This window comes from Rattus rattus, chromosome 10, assembly GCF_011064425.1.
Source record: "Rattus rattus isolate New Zealand chromosome 10, Rrattus_CSIRO_v1, whole genome shotgun sequence".
NCBI lineage: Eukaryota > Metazoa > Chordata > Mammalia > Rodentia > Muridae > Rattus > Rattus rattus.
In genome coordinates, this window is record NC_046163.1 from 62,932,357 (window position 1) to 62,950,716 (window position 18,360).

The window sequence follows — 18,360 nt, forward strand, 5'->3', positions numbered from 1 at the left end:
TTTGAACCTGTAAGCTACCCCCAAATAAATGTTGTCCCTATAAGAGTTGCCTTGGTCATGGTGTCTGATTCACAGCAGTAAAATCTTAACTAAGACAGTGGATCTCTGTGAGTTCAAGGTGAGCTTTTACACAGTGAGTTCTAGACCTGCCAGCACTGTAGTGTAAGATATTCTCTCTCTCTCTCTCTCTCTCTCTCTCTCTCTCTCTCTCTGTGTGTGTGTGTGTGTGTGTGTGTGTGTGTGCATAGACATGTGGCAGACAATTCTATGGAATATAGTCTCTCCTTCCACCATCTCATGGGTTCCAGGGATTGAACTCAGCCACCAGGCCTGCACAGCAAGCCCTTGCACCCACTGAGCCATCTCACCAGCCCACCCTGTCTTTTTCTTTTTTAAGTTGAATTACAACTGACTGTAAATCATTGATATTCAGCATCTCTTGTGGAAGCAGAGTGAATTAAGATTATTAAGATTATTAAGTGTTTATGTTGACTTGTACTCAAGGGTGCCCAGATAGCTGGTGAGAACATCGTCTCTAGACACGCCTGGGAGGAGGTTTCTGGGAGAGAATGTCACATGTTGGTGAGTGATAAAGACCACCCTTCCCAGGGCAGTCGCCACTGTCCTCTCTACCCAGAGCTCGAGTGCAACGGAGAGGAAAGGGAGATTCTGTGGGTTTCAGCTTGGACATGCATTTCCCACCTTCTCTTTCTTCTGCCTCAGATGTTGGCCTGTTTCTTGGGTCCCTGATCCAGACTGTACCGAAACGCTGGCCGTTCCAAGTCCTTAGCTTGGAAGATGGTGGACCTTCCAGGCTTCCATCTTTGCTTGAGTCAATTCCCACACGAAGTCTCCTAGATACACTCCAACAGTTCTTTCTCTGGAGATCCTGACTCAACATCATCTCCCATCGGGCATACATGAGACTGGAGCTGGCCATGGTCTACTTATCTCTTTGGTCCTTCCCAAGTCCTCTTCTCTGGTTTCTGTTATGGAATTTTAGAGATTAAATCCTTGCTCTGGACATCCAGAGAAATCCTTGTGGAGAATAGCAGGCTCCACTGGGAAACTAGGGAGGACCCTTGGTTCTGCGAGATTATTGGAAGAAATACAATTTGGGAAAAGGTAGATGAAGCCAGGCTGGAAAGGGTGCAAGACTGGAGAGAAACGGCTCCTTTGCTGATGTTTGCTTTGGGTCTGCGTAAGTAATCTGAGGAGGAGGAAGGTTGTTTTCCAGCCTCATCCTGAAATTTTCAGCCAACCCTGGCTTCTCCTGTGGGACTCCCTATCTTTGCCTCTTGGCTGGGTTTCATTCATGAGAACCAGGGGCAGCAGGGAAGCCCTTACTGTGATCTAGTCTCTGCTTCCACATTTGATGACGCTGAATCTAAAGAGGAAGCAGCCATTGGTTACCAGTAGCCCTTCATCCTGAGTACCCATGCCGTGTGGTCAGCTCTAAAGATGCCCGCACATATGGGTAACACTGAATGAACTCATTAGTAGATATATGTGTGTGTATGTGTAGAAGTGTGGGCATGTATGATGAAGGAAGAGGTCGTGAATTTGAGACGGAGTGGGGGAAGGAAGGTGGGTGGAGATTATGTAAATACAGTACTCGGGTATGAAATTCTCAAAAATGTTAAAAAAAAATTAAAAGGGAGCAGAATCTTGGTGAAGGGGCAACGTCAAGATTCCAAACTACAATCAGCTCCTTGTCCACTTGGCCACTGTCGCACCAGAGAAGTAACAGAGAAGAGAATGAAGGGGGAGACAGGTGCGGGCACAGGCTGAGGTATGGGGACAGGGTGAGGTATGGGGACGTGGTGAGGTGTGGGGCAGCTTCTGCTGCTCAACTCACCAGAACCTGGGAGTCAAGGGATTTCTTCTGCCCAGAGGAAATGTGTTTTTGTAATCTTTCTCTGGCTGGTGGGAAAGAATCCTTCAAATCCCCCAAGGAATCTGTCAGATTCTAGCCTTCAGCCTGTCTGAGTCATAGTAACTGTAATAAATTCAGAGTGTGTTTTCTTAGCATTTCTCTCTTTGGGTGGGAAGGGGGTGGTTTACGACTGAACTAAGAAAGTGTGCGCGCTGTCATGGCCTCATCGGTAGGCATGATCTAGCCACATCTGGAAGTCCTGCTGAGAAGTTTTCTGCAGAATTCCAGAAGAAGGTGTTGGGATGAGGGAGCAGGGTTGGGTTGGGTATGAGTAGACTCTATACGGCCATGTAACCCGTCTGCAGAGGGCACACATACACCTGTTCTCTGTTCGGAACACTCTCCTTCACTTCCGGCCCCAACACTGCCACACCTTCATCGTTCTGAGGTGGTTCTCTTCCACGCTCAGCTGAAGTATCTTCCTGGTGCCCTGTGCTTCAGGTAGTTAACTATGTATGTGTTCCATTGCTTAACTCCCTCTCTTGACCCCTCATATGCTCCGTTTGACTAAGTCTACTTTGTCCACAACGTCTATGTCTGCTTTGCCCATAACTAGCACAGTAGCAGAGTATAAATGGTGACCAATGAAACATTGTTTTAAAAGGTTTATTTATTGTGCATACAGCATTCTGCAGCCCAGAAGAAGGCACCAGATCTCATTATAGATGGTTGTGAGCCACCATGTGATTGCCAGGAATTGGACTCAGGACCTCTGGAAGAGCAGCCAGTGCTCTTAACCGCTGAGCCATCTCTCCAAGGCTGAACCAATGAAAATTTAACGAAAGCCTCTGGGATGTTATCCCTGCACAGCCCTCATGGAGACAAACAGCCAAAAGCATCCACCTCTTGGTTTTCTCATCTCACAGACACCGTTCAGGGCATCCTATGTCCAAACCGAATTGTGCACATTAAGAGGGAGCCCCAGCAGAAAGAGGGGTTGAAACAAGCAATCTAGACACAACTTCCCTTGGAGCTGCCTGAATCGGTGAATCCAGTGTATTGCACCCTCACTCCTAAGGACAGGTGGCTGAGAAGTACAGGTATGTCCCGCAGATGGAATAAGAGATCTCAGATAGGAGTCCCAGAGTCACTGGTGTCCAGCACTGAGTGGCTTGGCTTTTGGGTACCCCATTTCCTCCTTGGGTGAGCATGGGTGGTGCTGATGTTAATTGATCTCAAAGTAACAATTTCCCATGGTTCTCCAAAGTCAACAGGAAGCCATTCACAAACACTGAATTCTTCCAGTTTTGGGTGGGAACTCATTCCTACACATCCTGCTAGTGGCTAGAGGCTGGTAGGCTACTGGGCCCTGGCAAATGGCTAGCTAGCATTTAAGTGTTCTGCACACGGTAGAGGGCTTTACATACAATTTGGTGTTCGATTCCTGCAACGTTACAGGGAGGTTTGATCCCATCACCTGGTCTACGAATACCCAAAGGGACCTTCAAACATTAGGATACACAGTTGGGGAGTAGAGTTGAGGTACCGCCAGGCTGCCCTCCTCGACACCTTCTAGTCCCCCTTTGCCTCAGAGAGTCACAGGTTCTCCAGATGTATATGAGAAGTTGCTATTGGAACTGGGAGTTGGGGGGGTGTTTTTTCTAGCACACAGTCTGGCCCCACTAGTCACCCCATGACCCCCATCAGTGTTGGGCCACCCCACCATTTCCAGTTCCCGTCCAAGAAGGGAGAAGCTCTCCACACTGCAACACTGGGTTTTGTTGTCCGTTTCTTCTCTGGCTTGGGTGCTGGAGATGGAACCCAGAGCTCTGATCATACCAAGTTCCACCCCGGAACCACATCCGTAGCCCCCAACAATGTTACTAAGCCCCACTGACCACCCCCACCCAATGCCAGTGAACCAACATTTGGTGGCTGCCACATATGTGCCTGTGGATGGGACAGTCAGGTACCTAAACCTGTGCTCTTTCTCCTGAAGAACTGGGGCTTGGGTCTGAGCTTGGAGAGACCCTGCCCACCGGCTGCTTAGGGGGCGCACGTCCAGTGGCTGACTGCGTATATGGAAGTCTCTTACAGTAGACCAGGTAGGTTGGGGATAGATCAGGGAGGTAGAGCTAGGATTGCTTCTCAAATTCAGAGCCCAGGCTATTGTCCTCAGAAACACCAGAGTCCTGGAAGCAAACAAAAGGGCAGCGAGGGAGGAAGTGGAGGAAGTTGCTTATCTCATTTATTTATCCTTCCTCCCCTCATTTCCTCTTATGCTCTTTCAGCCCCTCCCCCGTCGCCTCCCCCCCTCCCCACCCCAGTCTCTGGTTTCCTGGCCACTATCTAGCCAATAACCTTCCACATTTGCATTCTCAGCCCTCCTCTGCTCCCATAATCTCTTCTCCAGGCTCTGCTGAGGGTCATATTTACCACCACACAGGATTTCCGCCGATGATAACAGCAGGGCCTGGTCATTCCAGAACTGCCCCATCTCCTTGAGGGTGTCTATTTACAGCGAGGAAGGCATCTTAACTTCTCCCAAGAATGTGGCATTCCATAGTTGTCTAACCTATACCGGACCACCAAGGGAGCTTCTCCGTAAGCAACACTGACTCCCATCCCTGCACAGCGCTCTGAATCAAAAGTTAAAAGAAAAAGTCGGCTCTGTCTGGGTCTTTCTGTGTGCGGATGCCTCAAGTGGAGACATAAGTTACTCAGGAGGCTTGTCCAAGGTGGGTCACTCACCCACAAATCTCTGCTCTGAGGACTGTGTGGGTCGGCATCTCCTAGAGCCCTAGGGCCCTGGGGAGGGCCTCTGCACACAGAGGAAAGGGATACAGCGCCCCCTCGTGGTCATTTCTCTCATCTCATCAACACAGGGCTTTTCACTTAAAAAAACAAAACAAAACAAAAAACAGTCACTCGTAGGCAAGCTGTTTAACTTCTTGTTGATGTATGACATCCATCCAGAAGTGTACAGCTTCATATGCTCAAAACACGCGCCGAAATGGACACACTCTGGTTAAGCCAAAGCCTGTAACATAGGAGTAGTTTCCTGGCCTGAGCCCTTCTCCATTTTTCTTTTTTTTTTTTTTTTTTTTTTTTCTTTTCTTTTTTTTTTTTTCGAGCTGGGGACCGAACCTGGGGCCTTGGGCTTGCATAGGGCAAGCGCTCTACCACTGAGCTAAATCTCCAACCCCCCTTCTCCATTCTTGAACAACCACCCCACCCCCTTACCAGCTACCCCCACACCCCGCTGACACCTAGGTAACGCCCCATCCCCCACCCCTGCTGCCATTCAGGGTAACTGTCCTAACCACAGATTAGTTTTGCCTTCTGGGGTTACCTTAAGAAGCAGAGTTCCAGAGATGTGGGAGATAAAAGACCAGCTTGTCTACCAAGCGCCTAAAGCCTGACTCGGGGGTTTTACTTGGATCGTGATGGCGAAGATCACTGAGTGCTTAATAACCGTAGGAACACCAGGCAAGGACCTTTAGGGAAAGGATCGTCTGAGTGAGAATCACCGCTGTAGACAGAATGCTGAGCCTGCAGGTGAAATGAGATGAACTATTGAAGGCGCTGTAAGGAGCTGGGAGCCTGAGAGGCTGCGCTCAGTGCACAGTGCACAGCTGAGCCTGCAGTTAGCCTTTCTCACAAGGGAGGGGAAAGAGTTCAAACCTGCCCCTCACCGTCAGCCCGCATATCCTTCCACCCCCCCAACCCCATTCTAGAGACACTTGTGTTTACACAAAAACACAGTCACTACCCCTGAACAAGGATTGCACATCAGAAATACAGCGTGACACATGTCAATTGTTGCAATCTTTCAAGCCAAAAGATGTGTCTCAAGGGGCCAGAGAGAGGACTCAGCCTCAGCAGGTCAGCAGGTAAGGGTGTTGAGCCTGACAACCTCGGCAGGCATGCACCCACCCATACGTACATGCCACACACACAAATAAAAATAACAAATAAACGAATAAAATTTTTAAAGTTTTTAAAAATTTCCATTAGGAACACTTAATACAGTCATTAACACCATACAAACCAATAACATGGTTTAGAAGATCTCACCACAAAGAAAGTTATGACATTCCATATGCAGTCAGTCATAATAAAAATAATTACGGGGATTTCTTACGCTCTGTCGATATGAAGCGCCTAATTATATCTACAGCACACCTCAATTGGAACGAGGCACATTTCCAGTGGTCAGTGACTTGAAGCTGGGTGTTGTGGCTTTGAGCAATGTATGGGATGCCATCCATACCCCGAATCATCACGCAGGAAGAGATTATTAGGAGTGGTGAGGTAGCCAGTAAAATCGCTTGCCGTGTAAGCCCAACAGCATGTATTCAACAACCAGAAGTCACGGTCGAAGGAGAGAACCAATGTCTAAAAGGTGGCCTTGGATCACTCTACACACACACACACACACACACACACACACACACACACACACACACACATATTTCATTTTATTTAAAATAGTTTTAAACTTAAGTACACAAATATCTTAAGGTTATATTTTCATTTGCAGTCTGGCTTCTTAATTATAAAAACTAACATATTAAAAACTAACATAGAGCTGGAGAGATGATGGCTTAGCAGGTTAAGAGCACTGGCTGTTCTTCCAGAGGTCCTGAGTTCAATTCCCAGCCACCACATGGTGGCTCACAACCATCTGTAATGAGATCTGATGCCCTCTTCTGGTGTGTCCGAAAACAGCTACAGTGTACTCATATAAATAAATCTTTAAAAAACAAAACAAACAAACAAACAAACAAAAACCCTAACATATTTGGTGCTAAGGAGAGCTCCATTGACAGAGTGTTTTCCTAGTCCTGGTTTGCTCTCTATTTTGTGACAAACACAGTAACTAAAGCTAGCTGAGGAGGGAAAGGTTTCATTGGGCTTACACATCAGAGGTCTCTCTCCATCACCAAAGGAAGTCAGAGTGAGCTCAAGGCAAGAATTGACGTAGAGGCCACATGGGATGCCGCTACCGGCTTGATCCTTGTGTTTGCTCAGCGTGCTTTCCTGCACATAACCCAGGGCCATCTGCCCAAAGGTGGCACTACCCACAGTGGGTTGGACCTTCCCATAGTCATTCATTAATCTAGAAAATACCCCTATAGACATGACCCCAGATCAATCTGAGGGAGACAGCAACGCAGTGGAGGTTCCCTCCTGCCAGATGACTTTAGTTTGCGTTAAGTTCACACACACACACACACACACACACACACAGCATTCACAAAGCCCTGGGTTCAAGCCTCAGGAACAAGTAAGTGGAGTGTGCTGGCCTATTGCAATCTCAGCACACAGGAGGTAGAGGCAGGAAGATCCAGAGTTGAGAGCCATCCTTAGCTACACAGTGAGTTCAAGACCGACTGGCTACATGAGAATCCATTTCAAGTGGTAATGCATGGGAGCTATACTCATAAAACCATGCACATAGAACCATGCACATAAAACCATGCACATAGAACCATGCACATAGAACCATGCACATAAAACCATGCACATAAAACCATGCACATAAAACCATGCACATAAAACCATGCACATAAAACCATGCACATAAAACCATGCACATAGAACCATGCACATAGAACCATGCACATAAAACCATGCACATAGAACCATGCACATAAAACCATGCACATAGAACCATGCACATAAAACACACGAAAGCAATGCTTATGCAGCAACACAAAGAATTGTAGCTGTGCTCGGCACTCGGTGTGCTGCTGTGTTGTTGTCGGTGTCACTGTTCTCGTCCTTGTGGGCACAGTCTCTGTGTTGTAGAACCAAAGCACAGCCTAGCTCTCATCGAACACCAAAAGCCAGGCACAAGGCTTGTGGGTGACTTAGAACAGTTGCAGCTCCATCCTGTGGTCTGAAAGCTCTCCTGCCTGTCAGCTTTTGTTCATGTAAACCAGAGGGTGGCTCAGCCAAACCCAAGGGCACAGACTCGGACTGATGTTACCTGGGTTGTTCTGGCAGTGTGGGGGACCACAGCGAGACCAGAGCCTTCCAGAAGATGAATCCAGAACGTTCCGACACTCGTTCCTCTCTGCGCTGCCACACCTCTGGTTTGACCGCTGCATCTCCCCTTATACTACCTGCTGCTGCTCTGGGTACGAAAATCTCTTAAAGTCTTGAAAATGAGAAAATATCACTTCCTTAAAGACTGGTTTAGAAAGGTGAAGGCATTGGATGAATTCTCTGCCTTTTAAACATCTTTCTTGCCATGAGATCTGTATTAGTTGGCTTTGTCCCCTGGGACAAAAATAAGTGAACTAAATAAGCTTATAAAAAAGAAAAATGAGAGATGTTTACTTGGTCCCAGAGTTTTAGAGGTTTCAATCCATGTGAGTCATCCCATCATCTAGGGGTTGATGATGAGGGGACAAAGCATGGCGGACTCAAATAGTGGAGGAAGCTGCTCCCCTCTTCACAGCCAAGAAACAAAGAGCCAAGTACATAGAAGTGTCCCACTGTTCAGTGCAAGGCACACCTCCAACATCCCAACTTGCTCCTATTAAAGCTCCATCTCCTAAAGCCTCACTGCCTCCAAATAGCACCACAGGCTGAGGGCCAAGCCTTCAGCAGGCATCCTTTGGGAGACACTCAAAATGTAGACTATAAAGAGCCTAGGTTTGACATCAGAATGCAGAGCCAAATGTGGGCAGGAATGTGGGCGAGACTGTGGGATAGAAAGTGGGCGGGGCTGTGGGTAGAAACTAGGCCGGAGTGTGGGCGGGAGTGTGGGTGTGGCTCAGCAGATCAAGAGCTTGCCTACCATTGCATTTGGACCCCAGTGTGGATCCCCATCAGTCACATACAAAAGCTAGAAGTGGTGGCACACAATTGTATTCCCACAGCACTGGGGAGGTAGAGACAGGTAGATTCTGCAGGTCACTGGCTTGCCATACTAGCAGAATTGGTGAGACCACTGCTCTTGCAGAGAGAGGGTCTCAGTTTGATTCCCGGCTCGCACCCTACAAAACAGCTCACAACCACGTGAAAATCCAGCTGTAGTGTGTGTGAGTGTGTGTGTGTGTGTGTGTGTGTGTGTGTGTGTGTGTGTGTGTGTGATTTAAAGATATATAGATAGCAGAGTTGAGGATTACGCTAGAGCTTGGTTGGCTTTTTGCTGCCACACTCACTGAGCACACATACATGTGTTCATTCATGCGAGCACACACGCACGCACGCGCACACACACACAACACAGAGCACATAAAGGAATCAGGACTCAGATTTGTCTACTCAGCCTGGCTGAGCAAAAGCAGTGTCATTCAGCATCCATGTTCAGAAAGAAGAAAATCTAGTAGAAGTCGGAATAGGTACAAAGAATGCAGAAACATTTTTAGGAGCCAATGCCACGATGTCTCGAGTTGGAGGAAAAGTGCTGCTTCATGTTTATAGCAGAGTTCCTTCTCGTCCTGCGGTTCTGCCCCGTCACAAACCAAGGCAGATACCTGCAGATTTATTACATCCTTCTATTATTCAGACTCAAGTAATCAGGGCCAATAGTGAAGCCAGTCCACAGACCCGCCGGGGGTGGAGGAGGGAGGGAGATTATTATTCTCTAGGACCTCAAATTCCTGAGAGACAGGTTATTTTCTAGAAGGATTTAAGGTTTCAGAGCTCCGGACAAAGCCTGAAATTCATCTTTCCACGTTTCTGAGGAGCATGGCTGCTGGGGAGGAAAGCCAGGACTTTCTCTGCACAGACTCTCTCGCTCCCTGCCAGCTTTTAACAATGTTCCCAGTCCTGAGATGGCCCTTAAAGAAAGTAACAGAACAAAACAAAACAACAACAACCAAAAAACCAAGGCCCTGCTCCTGGCCCCCATGCTCCTGAAATTACCCCTGATTGATTCTGAATTCCTTTCTATTTACTGACTCCTCAAAAAGGCAATAGTTGACTTTTTTAAGCAAACCATCCTTTCTCGTTTATTCTCCCACACGAAGCACACGTACAGGCACATGTTACACAATTCGTACATGCTAGTGAAACCCCAAGCCTTAAAGATTAGGGTTACTTCGCAATAGGCCATTTCACAGCTCTGGGTGGGGACTCTGTGGGAGTCCTGGTTTTGCTCTATTTCCCCATCTCTCTCAGAGGCTGTGTGGGAGCGTTTGAATGTGAACTCATCCCTCCTTGGCTATAGATGCATTCCAGGGGGTCCCAACTTTCACAGAGAGCTAGACGTGACCATGCCAGTTAACGTCTTTTTTGTGGAGGAAGTTGACATTAATGTCAGTTGAGTAGAGGCAGGGTTGGAACTTGGTGTACAGAAAGGGGTTGAGAGTTTAACTAGTTTGGGGTCCGAGGACCCCTAAGACCCACTGCAGATCCACCAGCTGCGACCAGCTTAGAGTCATACACGTGAATAACCACTTTAAACAAGAGTTCGGGGTGATCCAAACACATATGACACTTACTACACCGAGCTCCAGTGTCTGTCATTAAACTACAAGCAAATATTTAAAACCAAGAAGGTGGGGTTGGGGGCTCTTCGATGAAGGCGGCGTATTCCTGGACAGATCACACCGAGCCAGCAGAGTTCTCACGGGGTGGGGGAGCTCTTTACAGACAGAGGCACCCCTGAAGTGGGGTGAGAGTAAGAAGCAAGGGAGAGAGCTACGGGTCGGGGTCCATGTCTTTTATCCGGGCAGTGACTAGGTAACGCAGGTGATGCAGGTAACTAACACAGGTGATGCAGGTAACACAAGTAACCCGTGCGCAAGGGGTGTGGGTCAGGTGCCACGGCAACAGTAGGAGAGTTGTTGCCTAGGGATGAAGTCATCACTGACGTCAGAACTGTCTGTAAACAGCTTCTGGCTGTCAGTGGACAGTTCTGATGCTAACAGGGGCGACTTGTTTCCGTTCTTTGAAGGGATAGCCATGGGCTGCCTGTCAGAAGCCAAGGCCTTGAGTTCTGGTTCTAGCCTCTCATGTACAGTGTGGACAAGTTACTCAACCTTCTGGAACCCACTGCGGTGAGCTCTGTATCAGGAGTTTGTGGGACTCTAAGCGGCTTCTCAGAGACTTGCATCCTTCCTCCACCTCTCCTGAGACTCCAGGTCCTCTTACAAACACAGGATACAACTGGAATGAACGCATTGGGCTGGGGGGGCCGGGGTGGGGGTGTGGCAATCCCAGTGACCTCACTGCAATCTCTGGAACCCACGTGAGTGTGGAAGTCGAGGGCTGACTCCACAGAATTGTCTTCTTGTCTCTACACTCATGCTGTGACACGTGAGGCCACATGATGTATATTTTTTAAAGATTTATTTATTTATTATATTTATATTACACAGTAGCTGTTCAGACACACCAGAAGAAGGCATCAGATCTCATTACAGATGGTTATAAGCCACCATGTGGTTGCTGGGATTTGAACTCAGGACCTTTGGAAGAGCAGTCAGTGCTCTTAACCATTGAGCCATCTCTCCAGCCCCATGATGTATATTTTATATGTACACAATAATACTAACAAGCACACTTTTTATTTAAATTTTTTACTTATTCACTTTACATCCCGCTCACTGCCCCCTTCCCAGTCACCCCCTCTCACAATCCTTCCCCACCCCCCATCCCCTTCTCCTCTGAGTAAATGGCTCAGCCCCCTCCCCTCAGACATCAAGTCTCTGTAAGGCTAGGCACTTTCTCTCCCACTGAGGCATCCCAGCTAGGAGAACATATCCCACAGGCAGGCAACAGCTTTTGGGATAGCCTCTGATCCAATTGTTCAGGACCCACAGGGAGCTGCACATCTGCTACATATGTGTGGGAGGAGTAAGTACAATTTTTTTTTTTAAAAGATTGTGTTACATTAGCTACTTTTCTTTCCCTGTGATAAAACACCGTGAACAAGGCAACTTACAGAAGGAAGAATTTATTTGGGCTTACACTTCTAGATGAATGAGAGACCATCGTTGGTTGGGAGACGTGACAACAAGCAGCAGGCATGGTGGCTGGAGCAGGAAGCTGAGAGCTTACATTCTGTCTGTCGTCTGTCTGTCTGTCTATTGTCTATCTATCTATCTATCTATCTATCTATCTATCTATCTATCTATCTATCTCTATATCTCTTTCTTTTTTCTAGACAGGGTTTCTCTGGCTGTCCTGGAACTTGCTCTGTAGACCAGGTTAGCCTCAGACTCAGAGATCACCGGCTTCTGCCTTCTGAGTGCTGGGATGAAAGGCCTGAGCCGGCACACCTGGCTGAGAGGTCAAGTCAAATGTAAGCCTGAGGCAGAATGGTCTGAGTGGAAGTAGGATAAGACCATATAATCTCATAGCCCACCCTCAGTGACATGGTCCTTCAGCGAGGACACACCTCCCACAAACCTCCTCTTACAGGGTCATTTCTCCTGCAAACCATGACAGTACTGTAGACCCATGGGGGCTTGCTGGGACTTGTTTTGATTTTTTGGGTTTTTTTTTTTTGGTTTTTTGTTTGTTTGTTTGTTTGCCGTTTTCATTTTGTTTCATTGAGATCAAACTACCCGCTTCTCACTAATATTAGCCCCACCTGGGGTGGGGGTGGGGCTCAGTGTGTACTAGCGACCCAGCTTCAAACCCCAGCATTGTAAAAAGAGAGAAAAGGAAGAAAAGGAAGAGGAGAAAAGGAAGAAAGGAAGAGGGATGGAGGTGGAGGAGAAGGAGGGAGGGAAGGAGGAAAGGAGGCTAAAGATGTGGTTTAGAAAGCCCAAAACAATGGAATTTCTGATACCAAATCCCACTGTGAGCTTCATCCTGCCAGCCTCAGGCAACAGTAGAGAACTGTGGTCCCCTTCCAGTTGAGATGGGGTCTTCTTGGCCAAGGTCACCAGAGGCCCCAGTGACCTTGTAAGTGGGCAGAGTCCAGAAAGAATAGGGAGGAGAGAGAGAAGAGGCTGACTTAGCCACTCCCGACTTTACCAATCTCTTCCACAGATGACAGAACAGGAGGTCACAAAGAGGGACCAAGACTAAGGCACCACAGGGATAAATATTGATGATTCTGGAGCTGCTTGTAGACAGGCACCACCTCTGCCCCAACCAAATCTCTCCATTTTAGAGGCCGTCAAGGTAGCTCAGAGGGTAAAGGTACTTGCTGTCTGTGCTAATTTTTTGCTTGGTTTTGTTTGTTTGTTTGTTGGGTTTTTTGTTTTGTTTTGTTTTGTTTTGGTCAATTTGACACATTAGAGTTATCTAGGAAGAAGGAACCACAATTGAAGAATTGGTCAATTCAAATGAGTCTGTAGGCCATCTGTGTTGTATTGTCTTGGTTGATTGATGTAGGAGGCCTAGTCCACTGTGGGCGGCACCACCCCTAGGCAGGTGGTCCTGGGCGGTATAGAAAGAAGGTTGAGCAAGGCATGTGGTGGTTGCTCCTGCCTGTTAGCAGTGATCCTCCAAACCTTCTGCTTCAGGACCAGCCTCCAGGTTCCCACACTGGCTCCCCTTGACAATGAACTATCACCTGTAAACCAAGCAAACCCTTTCCTCCCCTGCTGATTTTCATCAGAGTGCTTTATTACAGCAACAGGGATGTAATAAATTTACATTGTTACATTGTGCAAGGCTGATGACCTGAGTTCTATCTTCAGAGCCTGTGTAAAAGTGGAAAGAAATGGGGTTGGGGATTTAGCTCAGTGGTAGAGCGCTTGCCTAGCAAGCGCAAGGCCCTGGGTTCGGTCCCCAGCTCCGAAAAAGAGAAAAAAGAAAAAGAAAAAAAGAAAAAAAAAGTGGAAGTAAACAAAAAAGTCCACAAAACCACTCTCTGACTTCTGATACACACACCCCTGACACACACACACACACACACACACAGAGAGAGAGAGAGAGAGAGAGAGAGATAGAGATATTAACAAAATGGAAGTTTTTTTTTAAAAAAATCACTCAACTTTGTATTCTTAGAATCCATTATACGTATAATTAACCAAACATAAGAGAGGTTCTTACAGGGAACCAGCCCTGATCTCTAATACAGCTCTTCTATAGGGCTTCTGCCTGTGGGGCCCTCAGATGGGTCAGTACCAAATAGCCCTCCTGTCATGGAGAAGTATCCTCTTTCATCTATCCCCCATCTCACATTATCTCCATCCACATTGGCCGACATAACCTACCAGGGTTGAATGCAACAATCAAGTTGAATCATAAATGTGGCCTGACAGTAAAATGCCAAAAAAGAAAAAAAAAGTCACTCTAGACCTGAATGTAAACCCCACCAACATGCACTCCAAGGAGTCTCGTGTTCGTATGAACCACACTTCAGAGGCGAGAACTGAAGAGCTTCGGTTAATTACCTCAGTTTCAGTGGAGGTGTTGCTCAAAGATAGTGTCTCAAGTTTCATTTGCTTTAGTCTGAGTGTCTGGGAGAAGACTCATTCAAGGGCCTGGGAGGGTGGGATCCTTCCCATAGTTGGACCCTACAGTGTTTCTTGAGGGGAGCCTTAGAGTTTAAATTCACCTGCAAGCTACTCAGGGCTTGGCTCTTCTCTCCCTCCTCCCTCTCCTCCTCCTCCTCTTCCTTCCTCTCCTCCTCCTCTTCCTCCCTCTCCTCCTCCTCCCCCTCCCTCTCCTCCTCCTCCCCCTCCCTCTCCTCCTCCTCCTCTTCTTCCTCTTCTCTTCTTCCTCCTCTTCCTCCTTTTCCCCCTTCCTCCTCCTCCTTCTCCTACTCCTCTCTTTTTCTTGAATGTTTAAATCTCAGCAAAGTGCACAGAGCACAATGTTTGCCACGGGAACCATTCCTCGCTGCCGTACAATAGCTCACTGGATCCCCCTTTGACATGTAAGAATGAAGCTCTAAACCCCCTAGATAGCAGCATCCCAGTTACCTTCCCCTGCTCTCTCCATCCCAAGCCTCCCTTCTCCCTGGGTCTGAGTTTGACTACAAGGTACTCACAGAGGTGGAACTGTGCGATATGTATGCCGTGTGACTGGTTTCTTTCTGGTAGTCTCATGTTCTTCAGGTTCATCCTGCGTTGAGTACATGCAGGGCGTTGCTAAACGTTAAGGCTGAATATAATATCCTACTGCTTGCCTGTGTTTGCTTACCCGTCTGTCCATGCTTGTCCATCTGTCCATGAATCCTTGAATTGTCTCTGTCTCTCAAGCATTATGAAAAACTCTGCTACGAAAATATCGTATAAGCCTCAATCTCTGAACCATCAAAAAAAAATATAGCAAATTCAGTTAAACAAATGCATTCTAGAAGATTGTTCTACAAGGGAAAACAGCTAACATCTGTCTCTGGGGTATCTACCCATCACTCATTGTTAGGTAACCACAACCCAAGGAGAACTTAGTGATGGCACCAAGTTGATCATATCAGAGAGAGACAGACTTGCCTATAAACAGTCTTCTCTGGAAGGGGCCCTGAGACATTCCCACTCTGAGCAGTTTTCACAGTACAAAACAAAATATCATTAAAAGGCTCTCCATTTTGTCCCCAAGAAGCTCAGAACACAGGCATTGCTAATAAAGCCCAGCACTTCTGAGTGTGCTGTAACAAAGAGAGAAACAGAGTGTCCCTCCCATCCTGCCTACAGATGATGCCCGGAACACTGTCCGCCTGACATGCGGTTTACCAACCAGTGTGAGGTAAGATGTCAGGCACACATCCACAGAAGGTCCTGTCTCAAAGGGAAGGAGATACTGGAGAGCGGGGAGGGTGATATAATTAAAAAGCTACGACACAATATAATTCAGAGACGTGTCAGTGGGGTAGCACACTGCCAGCACTTGGGGTCTCTTCTTATTCTCTAAAAGCCCTGTGATTAGAACAAGAAGACAGCTTTAAGAACTAAGATTCACCCCACCAGGCATTAACGGTGTCCAGAAACTATGTGAACAATCTCGCTTGACGTCCTCAAGACATTTATATCTGTCTGATGCAGAACCAGAGCAGGGAAACATGTTAATTTTCTCATCCTGAGATAACACGTCTACAGAAACTCACAGCCCCACAAAAAGCTCCAAGTATCCTCTAGGGCTTCCACTGCCTCTACTGCCTTAAAATATAGACTTGCATTTATCTTGGCCACATTAACGAGGTCTGTTTGACCAATACATTTATATTTATGATGACTGAGGGCAGATTATGGTTGTTAAAACTTGTCCTTGGGACATGAAAACACTCCTCTGTCATTAATACATTTGCTAATATAAACTATGATGTCAGGTCAACGTAAAGGGTAAAAATGTTTCTAAAGTACGTGCACATCATTTTTTAAAGCAATTGAGCCTAATGGAATAGCAAAGGTCATCATAACAAACCATTACAGTCTTCGACTTGGCTACGCCGGCCACAGAAGAACCTCCAAGAAACCGTCATCATTCCTCCAATGTTATGGCATCCAGACGACAGGGATGCCTCGAAAGTGAGTCATCCGGGCTCAGATCCGCAGTAGCTATGTGAGTGCAGCACAATCAATTATTCATGTGTTTACAGAGAGCTTTCCTGGTTGATGTTAACCAGAGATGCCTGCAAAGGACAGCTCTCCAGCTGCCCCAGCCATCCCCGGCCTCCAACTAACAAGTCACTTTAATTGCTGTAGAAGCCATCTGGGAGGATGAGCCTCCCCAGCCCAGGCCCTGAGACTTTATTAGGTGCAAAAATATTAATCAGGGATAATTATGACAATACTTTATATACAGGACTCTCAGGAAAATCCTAAAGAGGGTGAGAGAAGGTGGGCCTGACCCGGAACCCATTAGGCTCAATGGGGCTTGGACTATTGAAGATCCAGCTCAGGGACGCACAGAGAGCTAAAGAGAGGAGGACGAAGGAAAGGAATGGGAGGCTTTGAGTCCCCGTGTAGAACGCTCTGTGAGGAAAGTTGCACGACTGAGGACCACCAATGGTGAACACTTTAGATTGGTCAACAGCCAAATTGACCCACCCATCCAAAATGGCCCCAGGAGAAGGTGGATGGGAAACAGGACCTCCAGGCTGTCCAAGAAGACTAATGCTGTGAACAAGGATAATTCCTGTCTCTGAGCTGGGACACAGTGTGGGAGCTGATGGTTCTACTGGCCTGGCTGGAGCTGTGTGTGGGTTGTAGTCAAAGCCGTGGCCTCGCTTCGTCTTAGGAGTGTGTAGTCAGAGCAAACGGTGATCAGAGGGTACGGCAGGCACATTTTATTATTAGATGGATTCCAAGAACTTGGCTGTACTGAGAGACTTTTCTCCTTTTGTTTGAAATTAAGTAATTTACAACATTGTCATAACGCGGGGCTGGTGAACAGAGTGTGGTTGGTAGAGCTTGCCTAGCATGCATGACTCCCTGGGCTTGATCCTCAGCACCGCATACAACTGGATGTGGCAGTGCACGCCTATTATCCCAGAACCCAGGAGGTAGCACCAAGAGGGGCAGAAGTTCAGAGTCATCTGGGCTACAGGAAACCCTGCTGCAAAAAAATAGACACATAGATAGATAGATAGATAGATAGATAGATAGATAGATAGATAGATAGATACATACATACATACATACATACATATATACATAGGATACATAGATAGATAGATAGATAGATAGATAGATAGATAGATAGATAGATAGATACATAGATACATAGATACATAGATACATAGATACATAGATAGATACATAGATAGATAGATACATAGATAGATACATAGATAGATACATAGATACATAGATACATAGATACATAGATGATAGATACATACATAGAAGATAGACAGAGCTGTCATAACTCATCTGACTATATCTAAGAAAGTATCGTAAATAATCTATGTTCTTACTAACATAAGCATAGTTAAAAATAAATATTGAGCTGGGTGTGGCAGTGCACATCTCACACACCAACACTGGTGAGCCTCAAGCAGGAGGATTATGAGTCCATCCTGGGACATGCAGCTAGACCATGTTTTGACAAATGCACACACACACACACACACACAACTAGATAGATAGATAGATAGATAGATAGATAGATAGATAGATAGATAGATAGATAGGTAGGTGATAGATATAGAGGAAGAGAGTTAAGAAGAACTACAGTAAGTTCTCAGAAGGATCGAGGACAACCCTCGTCAGTGCACGAGGCATCCTTGGGCACCTCTGCAGTTGGATGTCGTTGTGAAGCCAGAGTTGCTTGTTTTGGGATCGCTTTATCTCTTCCCAGCCTCCCACGAATGCACCACTCCTGTTGACCAGAACTCCTGAGCTGTTCCACAAGCTTCCCTAGATACCAGAATGGCATTTGACAAGGGCCAAGTGAAATGCCAGCACGTCTTCATACAGGCCTCCCCAGAGCCTCCAGATGGGCTGCTGTGTCTTTGAAGAAGACTGAGGCAGGCTGGACTTCTCAAACATATTGCTCCATGGCATTCTCCCTAACCCCCACCCCTGCAAACTCAGGCTTCCACTGTGGAAAATGCAGTGCAACCCACAAGAAACCGAGCTGTCCACAATCAAGTGAGTGAAGATATGTGTGTTCAT